This window comes from Ips typographus, linkage group LG10 (assembly GCF_016097725.1).
Source record: "Ips typographus isolate SLU linkage group LG10, UJ_Ityp_2.0, whole genome shotgun sequence".
Taxonomy (NCBI): Eukaryota; Metazoa; Arthropoda; class Insecta; order Coleoptera; family Curculionidae; genus Ips; species Ips typographus.
Window position 1 is genome coordinate 7,899,919 of NC_138431.1, and position 19,054 is coordinate 7,918,972.

Genomic DNA, 19,054 nt, shown 5'->3' on the forward strand with positions numbered 1-19,054 from the left:
TCCTTAATTTTTCCATAAAAATGGCTGGAAAATCCCGGAAAATTATGTCCCGCAAAAACTTAATCTCGACGAGTTCGGGGAGCGCCCCCTTTCGGATAAATAAATATGAAGTTTCTTGATAGATTTATCACTGACAAAGACATACGAGCCATTAAATTTATCCCGTCTGTTCCGGAAAGATTAGTTTATCTAGGTATAGAGTTAGACAGAGACGGAATTGGGTTTAATTGCCAAAACTTGTTTTCAATCTGGGACAGTTTTTTTTTTTCTAGCACGCCAATATATTTTAAATTCAATTTGGGCAAAAAACGTGAAAATTGGTTGATTTTAAATTCAATTTACTAATAAATTTTGGAGCTATCCAATTTAGCTCACGTGATGAATGACTTACAACGCACGTTCTAGTCACATGTTCGGTGTAAAATTGTCCGACAAGAACGAAATCAATTACGTAATTGTATGGCATACCTGTGAAAATTCCCTAACCCACAGGTGCGGAATGGGAAAACGTTCCGGAACGACGTCACGCGAGGTTTTTAGTCTCGAGGATAATTTAGTTAGTTGCCTGTCGCAAGACGGAGTGGCCGATCGATTAGCCCCTCCACCCTTAACCTTCCCGAAACAAAAGATAATTTCAGCCGGCCCTACACGAGAGAAAAATTCAACTCTCTCACCAATTACCATCACGGCAACCACCTGAAATAAGTCCACAATTAAATTATTATGTCCGTACACGTGTGTATGTTTAAAAAAAAAACACTTTTAACGAAACAATTCGATATGTCGTTCCCACGAGACGTAAATCCTGAAATTAAACTTTCCCCCAACTCGTTTGGTTTACGGGAAAATTGAAAATCTTGGAAACTAGGGAAAAGTGCACAAAGCAACGCGAAAATCGGTACACGACCACTTTTGCAAGTTAATTAACGGTCATTTTGGGATTTTTGAACATTATTATAATGTGCTGTTGTTTGTTGCGAGGCGTAATTTGACAGTTTTGACGCGTCTGACAGGTGTCACAAATGTCACGTTGTGCGTCCTGTGCTTGGCAGTGACGTCACAGCAATCTACAGCAAGAGAACCTTAAATTAGTTGAAATGAGCAATTTGAATCTCGAGTAGAATAATTGTGGAATTGTAGTAGTGTTTTTGGTAGCTGAATTAATTATTGTACGGAGTGTTTTGAAGTATAAATAAATTTATTTCTTGTTTAGTTAAATTGTCTTTGTGTAAACCCACGGGAAAACCGTAACAATATCAAAAGTTCTAAGTGACAATGAATATGATAACTGTGACAAATCACCGAGATACGTAAATTTAGAGTCGCTCCCTATTTTATATGAGCAATATTCCTAGTCTAACCTTCAAAAATAACTTTATGAGAAGGACATAAACAGTTTTCCTTATTAGGCACACTTTATTACGGAAATAGTAAGCGATTCGGGCGATGACACTTTGAAGCTATCAAAATGTGAATATCTCGAAACGTAAATTTTCTTTACACCTAGCGTTATAAAATTTAACAACTAAAGATACCTATGTCGTCGGCAGTAAACCAGAGGATATTAGACGATAAATTTTAGTTGAGGAGCACCCTGAAGCCGTTTAATAAAGGTTATAACTAAAATAGTTCCTGGATGCAGAGTGTTTTGTGGCGGTAGTTAGTTTCTATGGGTTTATTTTGTCTGGCAAATGGTACGTGCAGTCGGACTGAAAGAAAAGCGAACGATTAAATTTCCTTTTTAATTTCCGCCCCATCGATTTTCCATGGAATTAAAAGAGACACGGCCAACATCCAATTATGAGCCGGCATCAAAACTAATGGAGTGCCAGCGAGTGAACATCTGCGCTTTCTGTCCAAAAAAAGCTTCAAAACGAAGTCTCCCGGTATCCGGGATTTAAATCCCCCTGTTATTCGAAACGTCAATTAGGTTTTATGATAGAATAACTTTATCCGGTAAGTGGCTTTCGGACGATTTGCAAGATATTCCTTTCCAATCCGGCGTACGCGACTACAACATCGGATCTGGATAAAAGCCCTCTCCGGATCGAAACACATCACAATTCCGGGGACACTTTTCCCAAAGAGACAAAGAATCTGGATCGATTTCGTCAACATTGCCGCCAGTTTATATTTACATATGGAAAGTTCGACGTTCTTTTAATTCAAATTAACATTAGTCTAGACGTGCATTTGGATTCAGGCCAATAATGCCAAATGAACAGAAAAAACGTTACAGCTGGAAACGTACCAACGACCCCTACTGCATTTAGATGAACAAATAAAATCGACATTTTATATGTACCGATAAAGTTTGACTTTAAAAAACTAGAGCTGTCTCTTGTAATGATAATTTATTAGTCTGATGTCATTAAAGTCCACAATAAGGTATTTATTAGAATATTGTACAGGGTGTCTAAAAAGTCTGGAATATTGCAAATATCTCGAAAACTGCTGATTTTATTTTTCTCAAAATTTGCGTCTTGTTAAAGTAAATAACAGCGCATGACGTGAGGGTGAAATGAGGTTCGCAAGTATACAGGGTCAGTCACAAAGTATACCAACTTTCTTAATTCAAACCTAACACACTGTATATTACTTCAGATTTTAAGAGTACTTATAAAGGCCAATTCAACGATATACGATTTTTATTTTTTTTTGTTTTTTTTTTTTAATTTTTTTTTGATTTTTTTTTTTTGATTTTTTTTTTTGTACCTGCCTATAACAATGATAGGTGTAACAATGACAGCTAACGTCAATATAATGTTAAATTAATTGGCAAATTTTCCTATTACTTAAAATGGTGTTTTTGAGTGAGAAGGATACTTAAGATGTCAGTCTTTTCCTTCTCACTCAAAAACACCATTTTAAGTAATAGGAAAATTTGCCAATTAATTTAACATTATATTGACGTTAGCTGTCATTGTTATAGGCAGGTACAAAAAAAAAAATCAAAAAAAAAAAAAATAAATAAATAAAAATCGTATATCGTTGAATTGGCCTTTATAAGTACTCTTAAAATCTGAAGTAATATACAGTGTGTTAGGTTTGAATTAAGAAAGTTGGTATACTTTGTGACTGACCCTGTATACTTGCGAACCTCATTTCACCCTCACGTCATGCGCTGTTATTTACTATAACAAGACGCAAATTTTGAGAAAAATAAAATCAGCAGTTTTCGAGATATTTGCAATATTCCAGACTTTTTAGACACCCTGTATATGCACAGTAGAACGTCAGTGGAGTATTTTCTTAATTGCTAAAAAACAGTAAGAGCTAGTTAACTTTCAATTTTCTTTCGAGAATATCCGCAAAAATGCAACATTATAGGAAATAGTTTTGATATTTTTATGAGTTTATCTTTTTTTATTCAATATCTCGGTAACATGAGGAGCTACAGAGGCCATTTTTAATCCATTTTGTAGTATTTTTTATGCTTTCTCGAATGGCGTAGGAACGAGTTTCCTGCGAATTTAAATAAAAGAGCTACGATTTTTCAAAATGTCAAAAAATTCAATTTTTGTCAAAAGTGCAATTTTGGCTAATTTTTATTTTGCTCTATAAGGGTTCCAATGCACAGCAAAGGGCATATTTATTCAAAAGAAGATAAGATAAAATAATTGACACCTTGTTATTGAAGCTTGTTTTCCTTTACAACAACTGAAAAATGTGCTTATAAACACTATAACCTACACCTTGCTCATGTATTCTGTGATGGACAAAAAGACAGTAATTTTGACAATTTGAAAACAGAATTGTCATAAGCAGTAATAGTTTTTCTGGTAACGTTAATTTTTACACATTTACAGGTTCAATTACCGTGTCATTTGTGTGCACTTGATGTTAGTAAGGTCCAAAATAACGACCCGAATCCCGTTAAGACGCTAGTGAGTTTCGTGTAAATTTCATACATTACATTGAATTTAATTTGCAATTCACGGAGAGGAAAAAAACGTGTAACAAACTGAGATTATTAGCATAAAAACAGAAGCAATTTCAGTTTGATTACAACATAGCAATCTTTGGGAGAAAGTAATTCCTTTAATCCGGGCATGGTTTTGCGTTTTGGTAGAAAGGTGCAAAGTGTAAATCGGCAATTTTAAAGTCATTTGGAAACAATCGCATGTCAAGTTTCGCCTTCGTTTTCGGTTAATACCAAAATGCAATCGCGTTTTAATCCGACATCGTCGGCTTTAGAGACAGCAATTTATTTTACATTTAAGCGTGAAGGGAGAATTTCTGTATGTTCTCTTTGCGGTTTACGCGAAATTATCTTTTGTTTGTTTGCTCTCCCATGCTTTTTCGTTACCTAGAACATAATCACAAGTTGAAAAATTGAAATCAGCACAAATAATTACCCTCGGTTCTTGTAAATAACGCAACGTTCACGGTTTTATTTATGAGACTTTGTAACTGTACGTTTAGCGACATTTTCGTCCATAATGGCCGTCAAACATGCAACCGCTACGGTTGGTAAGGCTCTAAAAAGTCATAAATTACTAATCATCCTCCAAATAAAAAAAAATCATTTAACAGTAAACATCTTAGTGCCGTTGGCTTAATAGAGCCGAGCTCACAATAGGCTCTATCCTTCGGAAAACCACTACAACACCACGTTCTCCATTCTAAAGCCATATTGTGTTTATACACATGACTAAAACGTTTTATTGTGATCCCATTGTGTATCAATCATAATGTGATGTGTATAGGGCCCCCCCAAATATGATTTACTTTTCTCTATATTGATTTGTAAATTTCCCCACCGGTTTTATTACGTTTATTGCGTGCTGTTTTGTTCGATTCCGGATCTATTTTTAGCCCTTCATAAATTTGTATTAGTAGCAGAAATCGGTCTGTGGTAAAATCTTGCTAAAACGAACAAAATGGAAAAAGATAATAACAACTGAAAAATACTTTTTAGTTGATTTTAAGTTCACAGTGATTGTGACAAACATTTTAAATTGTGGAAGATTGTCCAAAGACTAAGCAAGAAATTTAACTTTTTGACAAACGAAAAACTTGCAAATGTGTAAAAACTTTCAAAAAAGTTCAGTTAACCTAACCTAACTATAAAGAAACCCCGAAAGTGAATTAGCCCAAAATGTCTAGAATACTGTGTAAAATTTTCATTAATCTCCCTCATTAATCTTGAAAGTTACAAGGATTTAACAAATTTGATTTAAAAATAGTAAAATATATCTAAAAACTTGTCAGAAATTGACAATTGACCTGAAAATTAAAAAATGTATTGTATATATATTTTACCCAAAATTGACGTAACGAGTTTTGACAGTTGTGACGTATTTACCATGTGTCTTGTCACTACAAATTTCACAACTGTCAAAATGTTGTCAGAACAGAACATAAAACTATAAAACCCAAATCAATAATCTGAATCTTAAATATTGGTTTTACAGTTCTATATTCTGTGAACTTTGCAATTTGCACAAATATAACTTAAGTTAAGTGTCACTGTCACGTGTCAACTGTCAAAATCGCCTTATAAAATGATAAAACGTACTTCAGACTGGAGTGAAATTATGACAGTAGTACACTGAAAAAAACTTATTTGACCTAACCAAGTAGTTTGAAAAACAAAATTGACAGCCTACAGGGTGACTTAAATTGTTATTACTTGTCATTTGGAGGTAAAATAATTTTTTGGTGTTTCTAAATGCCGGTAAAACATCAATAAATTCCTATTTTTACGTTAATATAGCGTAAAGAGCAATAAATCAAGTGATTAGGTAGTTTTGAAAAAGCGACAATAAAAAATGGTTTTCCTGTCGCAATGAGGGATTACCCCAATGGGCAAATCGCCAATAATTTCGAATCAGGTGATATAGCGATTCGAGTGAGAGATAATCTACGGTTATATCGAGCGAATGACATGTAAATTCATCGGGGAAATTAAAAACGGGGGGAAAAACGATGACTGGTCGGATTGTGCGCCCAAACGTAAGAGTTGCAGTTTTTCCGGCTCATTTGGCTGCGCCGATACTAATATCTGATGTTTACGCATCGGAGCACTCGGAAAATGCAAAATTTAATCTCGGGCGAATGTTGCGAGAGGAAAATTAGATCGCGCCAGATATGTTATTGATGGCTTTTGCGGCCTAGTTGGCAATTATTGGTCCTTAGAGTTATACGCAGCCTTTTAGGGTGTGGGAATTCCAGCATAAAAAAACTCATTTGAATTCTTTTAGGTTAACAGTACTTAAGTCATTTATGAAGAGAGATTAACCTCATAACCTTGTTTTTTTACGGCGTACAGATCTTGATAAGTATCCTCCCACAGTCCAACAAGAGATAATCTCCTGTGATGGACAATTGTTGTTGTTGATTCCCCCCTGTATAAGACCGACTCATCAAATATAAAAACCGCAATTTCCCACTTCATGTATAGGCAATAATATTCATGGAAACTGAAAATATTTGTCATTGCTTCGGGGCGAATCATTTATTAAACGTTTGGCCGCGATCATTTCGCAAATTTTTTTGCAAATACCCTTTTAATTGCCCGATTTCGCGCATTTTTCGGGGCGGTCCATTTATCAAAAATTCATCTTTTTGTCAAGATGAGTGAAAAAAAGGGCGACCACCAAAGAGGTGCTTCGTTCGATCGATGATTAATGCAACTGTCGCCTTTTCGAATCAGATTCATGATAAAAATAACGTTAAACGCGGTTTTACGTGACCGAAATGCGCTCTTTCAGTTGCCGCCCGAAGGCAAAAACGAAGACGATTCATTAATCGTTCTTTTATTGAACAATTTCCAATAATTCCTAAATGCCCACCCCTCCCCCACTTTAATACCTCTAATGATAGTTGAAATACGACCATTGAGAAAATTAATGAATGTTTTATTTCCAAGTGAATTATTATTTTTTTTTTTAAGTTACAATTTAAGTTATTCACACTTTTTCGCTATTTCTTTCAAATAACGGAGTTATACACTCGTTTCGTTTTTTAAAACAGTTTTGGAGAAATATCTCCCTCAAATGACCCTTTAGGGCAAAAGTGCCCTGATGCAATCTTGTAGAGAATTTAATTCGCTACCACACTTCTTATTACACTTTGTTGCTATTTTTCAAAGAAAGAATTAAATGTTGTTTTGTTCTTGCAATGTTTCCAAAAATGTGTATACAGTGTGTCGCAAATTGGTTTTGGGATCTCGGTAACCGTAAGAGCTACAGAGTCGGTTAAATGGGAAAAGTTTACGAGAATTTTATGTGAAACTTTCAAAATACTAAGAAAGTAAATATCGCAAAAACTGTATTATGCCATTTAGGGAATCTATGACATAATAATATACAAGGTGTCTCAGTCAAAACGGTTGAGTTCCAGCACTTTTTAATAAATACAGTGACAGCACTTTCAATATGCAACCTTGACCCTAAATAACTCAAAAACACGGTGTCTCATTTTGAAATTGTTGAGCTGCAAAAGTCTGAAATGAAGACTGCTTTACAAATAAACTCCATAATGACCTGATGCGTTTCCGAGGAAAACAATACCGGAAAAGTAAATCGGTAAATTTTCCTTGATTTCCCGCAGGCTCGTACAATACTACAGGACAAAAGAACCGTACGTTATATAGGTATTACCGGGACGGGAAATATAAAGGGCCGCCTCCTTAAAATATTAAAGAACCTAATTTTGTCGACGGAGATGGCTTATTATTCCAGACGAAACACTCCGGGGGCAGTTAATAAAAGAAATGCTCCAGTTGAGTTTTCCTGGCAGATGGCATTATTAATTTAGTTCTTAGGTAGTCCGGTTTTTTTTGCTTTATCCAGGAAATTTTCTTTGTGTCGAGCAATCATTCGAAAACTGTTTGATTTGGCTTTCGCTTCTGCCAAACTGAATATTGTATCAAACGATTTAATTACATTTTTTTTTTCAGGTTGCCATCTGAAACTTGAAGGTAAGTGACATCCCGATTAATTAAGGGTAATCACACTGATTGCACCTTGCATGTTTGTCCAATACCCTCACTAATCACCAGTGATCGATTGTTGTAATAACAGTTCTTGAAGCCTGAAATAACCAGGTGTCCTGTTTAATTCAGTTTCAGTCGTTTTCTAATAACCCTCCAAGTGAAATTGCCGGTAAAATCTAGGAATAAACATTCCCGGAAAAGAATTAAGCCTGCTTTACATTTAAATGATATTTTAAAGGTGTATCTAGCTTTTAAATGTATTTGCTATGAATGTTTCTTGTAGTTTCAAAACGTTTTTGCTACCAGTGCACGGTGGACTATTCCGCATTTCTAAATGGTAATGTTGAAGGCTTGTAAGAGACAATTTTACAGAAATTTGTTGATTTCTGAATAAATTTGTAAAATAGGTAAGTTTCTAAAACCATCTATAAGTTTTCAAATGCCTCAAAAATAATTGAAAACCTTCCAACATTTTTTAGGACTGTTTAAAAGTTTCCAAATTCCTCTAAAGCATTCCAGAATATTCAATATGCTTTTTTAACTGTCTAAAAACCTCCTAAAAGCTGCTGAAGTAGCCTAAAAAGATTTCAAAACACTACAGAAACTCTAAAAGTTCCCAAAACAATGTTTAGAAGCTTCCAAATGCTCTTGAAGCTGCATAGAAGCTTAGAAACAAGCCTTCAAATGGTTTTCAATTAATTTAGACGTTCTCAACATCTAGAAGCGCCAATATGCTTCAAAAGCAGTCCAGAACCTTGAATATGCTCTATAACTGTCCAAAACGCTCCTGAAGTAGTCTAAAAAGATTTCAAAACAGTATAGACACTCCAAAATGTTTCTAAAGCAGTAGAAAGCCTTCCAAAACAGGCTAGAAGCTTCCAAAAGCTTTTAGAACAGTCTATATAAGCTTCCAAACATTTCAAGACCCTTCTAAAAGTTTCCAAATGAATGTAAAGTATTCCAGAACCTAAAATATGCTCTTTAAACTGCCCAAAAATCTACCAAATGCTCCTCAAGTAGTCTAAAAAGATTTCAAAACACTACAGAGACTCCAAAATGCTTCTAAAGCTTCAAAAGATTTAGAGAAGTCAAGTGGAACCTTTGACAGGTTGGTTTTTATTCCTTCAGTTAATTTGAACGTGAACCAAAAAGGCAAAAACAATGACCTGACAATTTACTTAGTTAAGAGGTGGATTCTCGTGTTTGCCCGTCCTTGTTCGTTGTACGAAAACCGGGAACAAAGACGGTTCAAGTAGATTAAAATATAAAGTTTCCAAAGAAGTGAAAATTCGACTTGGCAAGGGCAGATTGCCGTGTGTGCCGAGGAAACACCATTAAGATAACTTTTGTCTGCAGTAGACGAGTGTCTTTATCGAGCTGAAAACGTATTATACTTAACTAGGTGGTGCTAGTAGGTAAGGGGTGGTAAAAAGCGCTACATTACACACCCCCTCACCCTCCTGCTGGTTAATTTCCGCATCAAAACTCGGTAGCGCAAACGAGTCCCAAAACAAAGCGAGCAACACTATTTCATAATTTAAAGTTTCGCTTCCTAAGAGACGGAAAATATACAGTCGTAAATTTCCTACACAATGAAAATTGCATTTCGCGACAAATTTGGACAAAGTTAGTCCCGGTATTATGACTGGGCTCGCAAGAATCCTATTAGACGAAAGTTAGCTCTAGTTAAAAGTTAAATGGCCGTCATTAAGGTAACGTTTTGTCCTGACTAAACTGCATAATAATAATTGAAAAGGAAATCCACGTTGCCAGGAATGTTTAAATTCAAACATCCTCTCTCCCTATGCAAGCCCTTGCTCTAAAAGTTTTCTGACTGACAAGTTTATACACCCACAATCCAGGAACGCATTCCATTTCCGTTGACGTAGCTGGTAATTTTAGCTAGGGTTCATTTGGATTTATATCTCTCTATAAATAGGCTGAACGCATTTAAGTTGAGGGGCGTAGACGTGTCTTTTTACATATGGTAACAGACACTGAATTGTCAGAAACATCCCAATAATTTACTATACACGGTGTGACCAAAAGTTTCATTTCAAATTGCTTGAAGGCCAAAATTCATAAACAAAAACCGTAAAGAAGCTGTTTTTGGAGCCCAACGAGGCCCCATGAAGTGATTCAGGATCAATTCCATGAGTGTATAAAATGTTAATGGCCAAATTTTGTTAATTATTAGTTTGACGCCCTACAGAAGCCAAACTATATATATAACCAATCAATAAAAGTTTTTATACCATTAGATAGACTATTTTATTGGCTATCCACAGATTAATAACAATCTATACAACGTTAATCAAATAAGCAAGTTATTCAGGATCAAATGAATGAGAGTGTAAAAAGCAAATGGTCAAATTTCGTTACTTATTAATTTAAGAATTGGGATAAACCACAGAACTTTTGAGTCAAATTTCTTGTAATTCTTTAATTAAAACAATTTTTATGTAAAAAACACAAACCTACCAGAAAGTAGGTACCCTTCTCGCAGAGCCAGTTTACCCGTGCACCATCAATGCTGACGTTAATAAAAACCATATAAATCATTCACACTGGAGGTTTTTGAAAGAAGAATACTAAGACGGATATTCGGGCCACTAAATTAAAATGAGATATGAAGAAGATATAATCATGAAATCTACCAATTTTTCAAGGAGAATGCCGGATAACAGGCTACCAAAAAGGGCCCTCAATAGTAGGATGCAGGGCAGAAGACCAAAAGGGAGACCACGGAAAAGATGGGAGGATGGAGTGACAGAAGACTTAATAGGTGTCAGACCCTGGAGGAGAGCGGCGTTGGATCGACAGTGTTGGAGGCGGAAGATAGAGGAGGCCAAGGCTCAATTTGGGCTGTAACGCCATTGGAGAGAGAGAGAAATCATGCATTAAGATATTTACACTTTTTAAAAGTTAAGGATAGACAAGGATGAAATCAATATTATATGTGTTCTTCCTTATCATAAGTTGATGACGCACGGGCAAAGTGGCTTTGCAAGAACTGTATTTTTAGGATTTTTGCACTGAATAAGAACGAACGCCAGGAACGCACAAATGGGTCAATTTTTTTGAACACCCTGTATAGAGTCGGGCGTATCATCTTCAGAACGGTCTGACAAAATGGTGGGGCTTATAAAGTGAATGAATAATAAAAGCACGGCGCCTTTTTATGTGTCGGCCTTTTCAGCATTTTTACGTGTTTCCTACATAAAAATGTCAGCCGTTCCTGTTTATAAGTCTCGTCCCCGTGATGTTTTTCCTGCCGCATAAATATCTTAACGAGATGGTACGACACACACACATGCGGGGGCCAAACGTTTTTATTTACCCTACATTTCCCTTTTTCGACTTTTTTACCTTTCTCCCCTTCATGCAGGAACGTAGTTGCAACATATTTATAACCTTCTAGAAGAGTGGTTCTTAAAGCAAAACACATTTTTAGGTATAGAAATTAACAATGTTCTGATATGTAAAGGCATCCAATATTACTCGATTTAAGCCTGTAATAATACGATTTCCAATACGTGTGTATTGCCAACCAGTACAATCAGAGTCGATTTTAATTTCGAAATATTTTGCTTTTTCAAATCGGCTTTGGCGAATCTCGTAAAAATGCTAAATTATTTAGGGAAAATTGAAATTTCCACCGAACGAAACACGCTGCTAGGGAGACGGATTAAAGCTGATTGGATTCCGGTTTAGAGGAAAACGGTCGGAATATTTCCCATTGCCTTAACCAAGACGCCCAACAATACACAAAACGCAAATAAAAAATAAGGAAACAAAAAGGGAGAAGAGACAACCTTTTAAAAGTTAATTTAGGACTTTGTGTACCGAGAGAGCTTAGAGCCGATCATAAATTCGTGGTAGTTTATGAGTCCGGCGGGGCCAGAGCCGCAGATACGAAAGTTAAGCATAACGTAATGCTTGTGGAAATTTCGGGCATAAATAAGTAGAGCGTCAAGAAGGTGTTTGGGCTTGAACTTCAGTTTGGATCGATTCAATATCGGCATTCAGTTAATATTAACAGATCAGAGATGTCAGCGTGAATGAAGAGACGCGACATTATTTATGACAGGAAAAGTGGCCTGAAATAAGCGGGTCAAGCAAGACTACTGCTTTTTACTGGCCCATCGCTGTAGACCAAAAGGAGAGGTCCGGAAGAAGGATTTTGTTAACAGACACTGGCTGCCCTGGGTGAGGGATGCCCCGGCTAACAACAGGGCTCTTCTTGTCTTGATTTCTTCTTTCTTCGGGGGATGCCCCGGCTAACAACAGGGCTCTTCTTGTCTTGATTTCTTCTTTCTTCGTCAGCTGGGCTAATCAATTAATCATCCAAGAATATTTGTGGGGATTTTGGATCGGAGGTTAGGTGGTTGATTTCCGTACCGTATAGCCTATATGGGCAGGCGGGGGGAAATCTGAGAGGTGTAGCCAGAGCCCGATTAGCACCAAGTTAGCTACGGCAGGGTTTTATTCAAGTTTTAAGAATAAATTCTCGCCACCCGGGGGGAAAGTCTTCATCATCATGGCTGGATTGGTCCTGGCTGTTACCTGAAACATAAAAACAGAAAACATTGGGTGTTGTCAAATCCGGGTGTGGTCAGAATCAGGTGTTCAGTGCTGTCATCTATCGTCCAGCAGCTGATGTCCTCATGGGTTTCTATTTCTGGGTCATAGTCGATGGCGTTCCTTATGAGTGAATTCTGGTTTTTGCATTTCTACCGATGAATGGCTTTTTCGACTTGACACTTACATGTTAGTGTCTTGTCTAGTTCTACGCCGAAGTATGTCACGTTGTTACTCCATGCAATATCTTGAATGAAGAGATATCTGAAAAGCTCCTCACTGATTGGTCATGATAAGGAGGGGGCCAAGCCTATAAAAGCAGAACCTCCAGGTATTCACGATCATTTCTTTGTCAGACTCTCTGCGGGAAAAATCACTTAATTAACCACCCCCAAGACTAGAAACTGCGTGATTTGTGTGCGGCAAACAAGACTAGTTGCGCTCTAATTATTTTGGCGGAAAAAGTTATGTGTACCTGAAGTTGAGTAGAGATTTACTACCCCTATCTCATTTTAAATTTGTTACAAGAGCCCCGGGGGCGGCGTGTAGCCGACATAAAACGTTAACATTGACCGATGCATTCCATGCGGTTTTGTAATCCATTTTTCTTCCTATTTTTTCCACTACACAACCATTTGTGGATACCCGATCAAAATAGTATTGATTATTCAGTTTAAACGTACATTACATAATTAATACCTTGGTTAGAAAACAATTTATTTATTAATGTTGTATTTGCATAAAAGGAAATGTTAATAATTTACATAATATAACATATCAACAAAAAACAATACAGGGCTGCAGTGTTAATTGAAGCGAATGAAACTCAATTTGTATCTATTGGTTGATTTTAGTAAGTTTAATTCGATAACATAAAATGGGCGTGACTATAGTTAAGCAAAAAGGGCGCGGTTTTGGTATTACTTGGTCCTGGCTTGAAACTTGATAAATTACAGAAAACTTCTATACAAATTTTCAATGGGCACTAAGAAACATTTTTCTTCCATTTCGCACTGCTTTTCAAATAAAACACCTTCGCATCTGGGGTCCGGAAAGCCCATGTCAATGTTGGCGTGCCGGTCGGCTTTTTTACTGTCCAGCTTAATGGAAACTTTCCAAATGGAGTGAATTAAGAGGGGTGGGACGATATAGAGCCGGCGTTTTCACTTTGAATTTCAAACAGCATATATCGATTGGCATTTTTTTTTCGGCCTTTAATAGAGCTCCGGTTCACGAAAATATTTGTGTCCGAACAAATACGGTTTTTGTGTCCGAGATTCCAGAATAAATTATATAAATTTCCATCCCAGTAACAACGGTAAATGCGGGAGGGAACGGGGTAGAATAGAATCGAATTAAATTGTTTTAATTGGTCAAAATTCTGAACGTAAAACTTCCACACGGGGTGGCATGACTCACCGAATACACATCTACGATATAAATCACTTTTTTTAATGGGTCGCGTGACGCTTTCACTTAATCAAGACCCCGTTTATTCAAAAGATGTGAAAAATTAACCCCTCCCCCCACCTAACCGCAATCCAGGGTGCTAATTTGACGCCATATTGTGAGTAATCCAAATTACAAACTGTTTACGTCACATCAGGCAGTGACTAGTAGATTTCTAGTAAATCTAACATTTGCGTAATTCACAGTACTGATTGATCAAAAACGTTTGACAGTTGTGACGTGTATGTGTTTAATCATACTTCAATCTGTCAAAAACTTGGAAACTGTCAAATACCACTTCATGAAGCTATAAAACTACAAAACGTGCTTAAAAGCAATACATACAATGATACACACATCAGTGTATATCATTATACATTTTACAGTTTTTTGATCTGTCACAGTTGTAGTTTGTCGTAACTGTCAAATAAAACTCCACGAATCTTCCAAATTGTACAACATTGCTTAAAGTCAATATAATCAGTACAAATCATATTTAATACTTATTTATAAATTTATGACAGTTCTGTTATACAAATGTATGTTTTAGGCCGAATTTAACCTGTTACAAACGTGTCTCCTGGCAAAATCGGATCCATAAAGCTATTAAACTAAAACAATCATTTGAAGAGGGTTAAAATTATATTTAACATTGGCTTTAGAAAAGCCATTTACAGCCAATTAGTAAAATACCAAAAAACAAAACAACTGATGGTAGTAATGGTGGTTTAAATCAATTTGGAAATTCCAAAATGTAAGTCAAAAATAATAAGACATTTTTTGCCTTATTGAAATTAAGCATTTTCATGGAAAATACTAAAACAAAATGGAAACATTTTTCCATTAAGGTACACAAAGCCCGCCTTCTCCTGATTACCAGTTAACAACCGTTTGTTCATTAATAAATCAGCAAAAAAGCTGGGGAAAGTCCAAAGTGTGAAAACAGATATTGCGTGTGGATTCTATTTATTTTTCTAGCCGGGCCGTGAAAAATTAACGTCCCTTTTGTTTTGATATATTTTCCAGTTAAAAAAGGCCGCAACCAGAAATAACGAGAACGCTTTATACACCCGAAAAAGGGTCTATTTATATAAAAATTCAGCGGTGCCAGGACTAGAAAAAAAATACATAACGAGCTGTATTATTGGCTTGAAGAACAAGAAAATTAAGCAAACTGCGCGAATCTAAAATTGAAAAGGAAACTTTCCTGGGAAAATCAACGGAAATTCTGCAAAGCGCCGTGACGATACACGCCGAAGACGGTATTTTCTTTTGTGCACCGAGGGTCTCGGTGTACTTTATCCCTTTTGTTTTCGTCCGGGAAATCCTTTGCTACGCCGAAGCTTATTGTACCCCCGCTTTATTTTTCTCTTGTTTCAGTCGCGGGAAAATACCGAATTTTAGGAAATTGTTCTGCATCTGACACCTTAGAAAGGGCCTAAACCGCAACATTAACTCGTACAACATTAAAGAAATAGCTAATGGAATGAAAAACAGCAACAATCAATTAGCCCAGTTTGGACGGACTTGGTAATCCTTACCAAATCCTGGCTCACCCAAAAATTCATTAAAAAAATCGCCTCGCATCAAATGGAATTTATTCCATAATCTTGTCAGCCCCGTCCTGTCACTCTGACCTTATAATAACAGATACGGGGCGATAATCCTTCTCAAAAAGGGAATTAATAACGTGATTTCGGAGATTTGAACGTATATGAAACAAAACTGGGGAAACTATTCGGTTATTATGTAAATGACGGGCTGGGGGGGTTTCTTCTTTTTGCAACACAATGGCGCTCATCTACATAAGCCAACCTTTCATCCAAAAAGGGCGAGACAATCCCGTTTTCAAGATATTTCCGCGTCTTGAGCTACCAAACAAATAATGTTCAATACGTGGAAAATAACGTGTCACTGCTTTGATGTTGTTTTGTTCAGCACCATTTTGTGAAACTGTATCTTAACACGTAGTTTTTTTTTTCAGAATGGATTTAGCCTAGCCAACGCCGTTGTCGTCAAATCAAAATTTCAAAATAGGTAAGGGCAAAAACATACACAAAGGGCCGCCGCCAATCCTATTGGAACAGCGACACAATGCTATTCAAATTACCCTTGATTTAGAAATAGAAAAAGCAGCCTCATTAACGGAACAATACCGAGGTTGTATGGGGGTCTAATCCGTGGATTTCGTTTATACCAAAGCCCGAAGGGGGGGCGGCAACCTTGTAATTTGAAATTCAAATCAATTTTTTTCCATGCCTTTGAAAATGTGACCGAACTCTCGTTTCGTCTACCGTATACGTCTGTTTTGTTGTTTCCAAATCGAAACAAACAATCCGTTTTAATTGACCTGACCCTGGAATGTCATTAGGAAAAACTGGGGTGCGTTCGAGTGTTTAAGTCAACACTAATCAATTAATTCCAGGTTTTCATGAGGGACAAATTGCAAAACGTTCATTCTCTCTATAGACCTATTAGGGACACGAGTTTTCAAACAAAATAGGTCAGCCCTGAAAATTGTTAGATAAAATATGGCAACATTGTGAAGACAGACATTAAAACATTTGTACAGTGTGTTAAATATAACTAGGCCTCTGGCAATTTTGGAAAATTTTTGCACACTTATAGAGGCTTTTGGCAATATTGTGGAAGCTATAAGACACTCGTAGAGTTATAATTAATAATTAATTATACTGTAAGTTCCTAATTATTATATTATTTTTAAGTTAGTGATCAAGAACAGAGCGATGTTGGCTACGAGTTTCCAAACAATTCAATGGTTTGAATTCACATTTTTTAAAACTTGGCAACATGGAGCATTTTCAAGTTAAAGCAATTACAAATCAAATTACAGATGTTTGCTTGAGGGTTAAAGTTAAGAATCATCCCCAATATGGGAGAAACACCCCGAAACAATTTACGTGTTGAATATGGAAGCGGGCTAAGGCAAATTAAACTTTATTATATTCGTAAAACGGCGTGTTTTCGCCGACAAAAACGTATTTATATTAACCCTTCTTCCGTTCTGAAAAAGGGGTGGGAGGGGTGTACACATTTTGTTTTAACAGCCTCGACCTGAAGGAAAAGCGATCACAAAAATTGCAAATTTAGTCTGTTTTATCGGATTGTTTTACGCTGTAAGTACAATAACTCTATTAACTAAATTAATTTTGATGTAGTTAAAAAAAAAACTAAACTGTAGTAGTGATAGCAGCATTTGCAATTAATAAAAACAAATGCACTTACATAACCTCATTTTAGTGGAAATGAATACTGGAACTGCCTCAAACAGAAGCTATTTCGCTGTAATTCCGTGTGTAATGTTGCTTTATTACCCACATTAATTGTACCGCAAGGGCTGTAAGATGAAGGTTGGAAGGGACTTCGACGTACTTAGGAATATTGCATCCAGAATATCGAATTTCTCCCGGTTGACGTTGTATTCCCAATTTCCCGGTCTGTTATGGCCCGGTTCGATCGTAAATCGTCCCCGATATGGAAATTCCGTCCGAGTTTTTTTTTATTGTTCGAACGGTCCTAATTCGAAAAGTACACGAGTGCTTTAAAGGTTATTAATGGCGGGCTGAAAATTGTTAATAAATCCGGCCATTATTGAATGTACAATAACGATAAGGGATCAGTGTATGAAAACCGTCTTGAAAGGCCATAAAGGCTCTAAAATGTTGGCGGAGCCCGGAAAGGGTCAAAACAGTTTCGAGCGGGGCGCCAACTCGGGTTATCGGTGCAAAATTTATGATTGAACCAGGCAACCGTTGCTATTATAACGATCCAGGAAACAAAGAAATAGCGGCAACGTAAAAATCCCATCGCGAATACAAGAAAAAAGTTTCGGTATTCGATTATTACGATATAACGCAACCCTCGTCTCGTCTCGACGACAAAAAATCACTTTGCCTTAAAGCTAATCAGGTAGTAACCCTTCAAAGGCGGTCTAGAATAACAAAGTGGCATTTTTACTTTGAAATTGAGAATTTTCTAAGTCCTCAGTAAACCCTTAAGCCCCGCGATTGATGTCTAAAGGAGCCGAGAGGCGGGCGAAAAAGTATGGCCCCGATTTTATGAGAAATATGCGCCATTTTAAATTTTTTACGCCCCTTGCAGTTGGTACTTGAAAACGGGGTTTTAATCAATTTTTTTCTTTTATCTAGATGATGTTAGTGTTGGTGTAAATGAGGCATAATACTCAATTTCAAACAAAGTAATGTTAAAAGTGCAAGTTTGAAAACTTTGTGAGCTCATTGGTTTTATGCACTTTTGGTCTGTTTTAATTGAAATAGGAAACATTTAAAATGGTAAAAATGGTGTTAATGCACTAGATTGTGAAAGTATTTTTTAATATCCTGAAAATTCATGACTCAAAGCTAGATTAGGATTAATAGCCAATGCATACAGAATGTCCATTCTTTGGCGCTAATAAGTTCGTGCAAAATATAAGTACGGTAATTACCTAGTATGTGATTATTATCGTATGGTGATAAAATAACAGTTGGAGAAAGGTTTCAATTCCAAAAACGGCATAATAATGGCACATGAGAACACACCGGGAATCGTTCAATCATAATAACCCCGCGGGAAAGCACGTTTTCCATCAAGTCTCCGACAATACATACAACAAATTCAGCACCTTTCCCTAAAGAAAACCATTCCGCAAATACTTTGTTTTCTTTTCATCAAAAATAAACATTTCGATTTGCAGAGGAAAATTTAACGGCAGTGCACCATTTGAGCGGCCCGATCGGAGGGGTTTGGGCTTCCCCCATTTCCTCGCGCTTCCACCCACCCCCTCGCGAGAGTGTTTTAATTCCTCATCTCCACCTCGCCGGGCCGAAGCTAAATAGATAATAATTCCGGGCAAACACGTTCTCCCGGCCACCTGAAGTAATAAATTAGGTTAGGGCTCATAATTCTCTACGTCGAGTCTCAATTAAAAACGTTAACCCTTTTATCTCGAACCGGGCTTGAAAGCCTTCTCCAGCCTCAATCCCCGGGGAAAAACAAATTCTTATTAGAGCCACCCCTAAACTTCCTTCACCTCCTTTTTGCCCCTAATTTTCGCGTCCT

At 36.7% G+C, this 19,054-nt stretch overlaps 1 protein-coding gene across 15 annotated transcripts in view; it reads left to right on the forward strand.

Moving 5' to 3' along the window:
- The window catches only part of rst (irregular chiasm C-roughest), a 57,698-nt gene that overhangs the window by 11,539 nt on the left and 27,105 nt on the right, over window positions 1-19,054 (forward strand). For 5 of the 15 annotated variants that reach the window (XM_081988641.1, XM_081988648.1, XM_081988655.1 and 2 more), the window contains one exon: window positions 15,957-16,009. The exons of 3 other annotated variants lie outside the window; for them this stretch is intronic. The gene's annotated coding sequence lies outside the window, so the exon portion shown is untranslated. Of the gene's footprint in view, window positions 1-7,906; window positions 7,928-15,943; window positions 16,010-19,054 lie in introns of all 15 variants that reach the window. 7 more of the 15 variants (XM_081988640.1, XM_081988653.1, XM_081988647.1 and 4 more) reach the window with 3 other exon arrangements.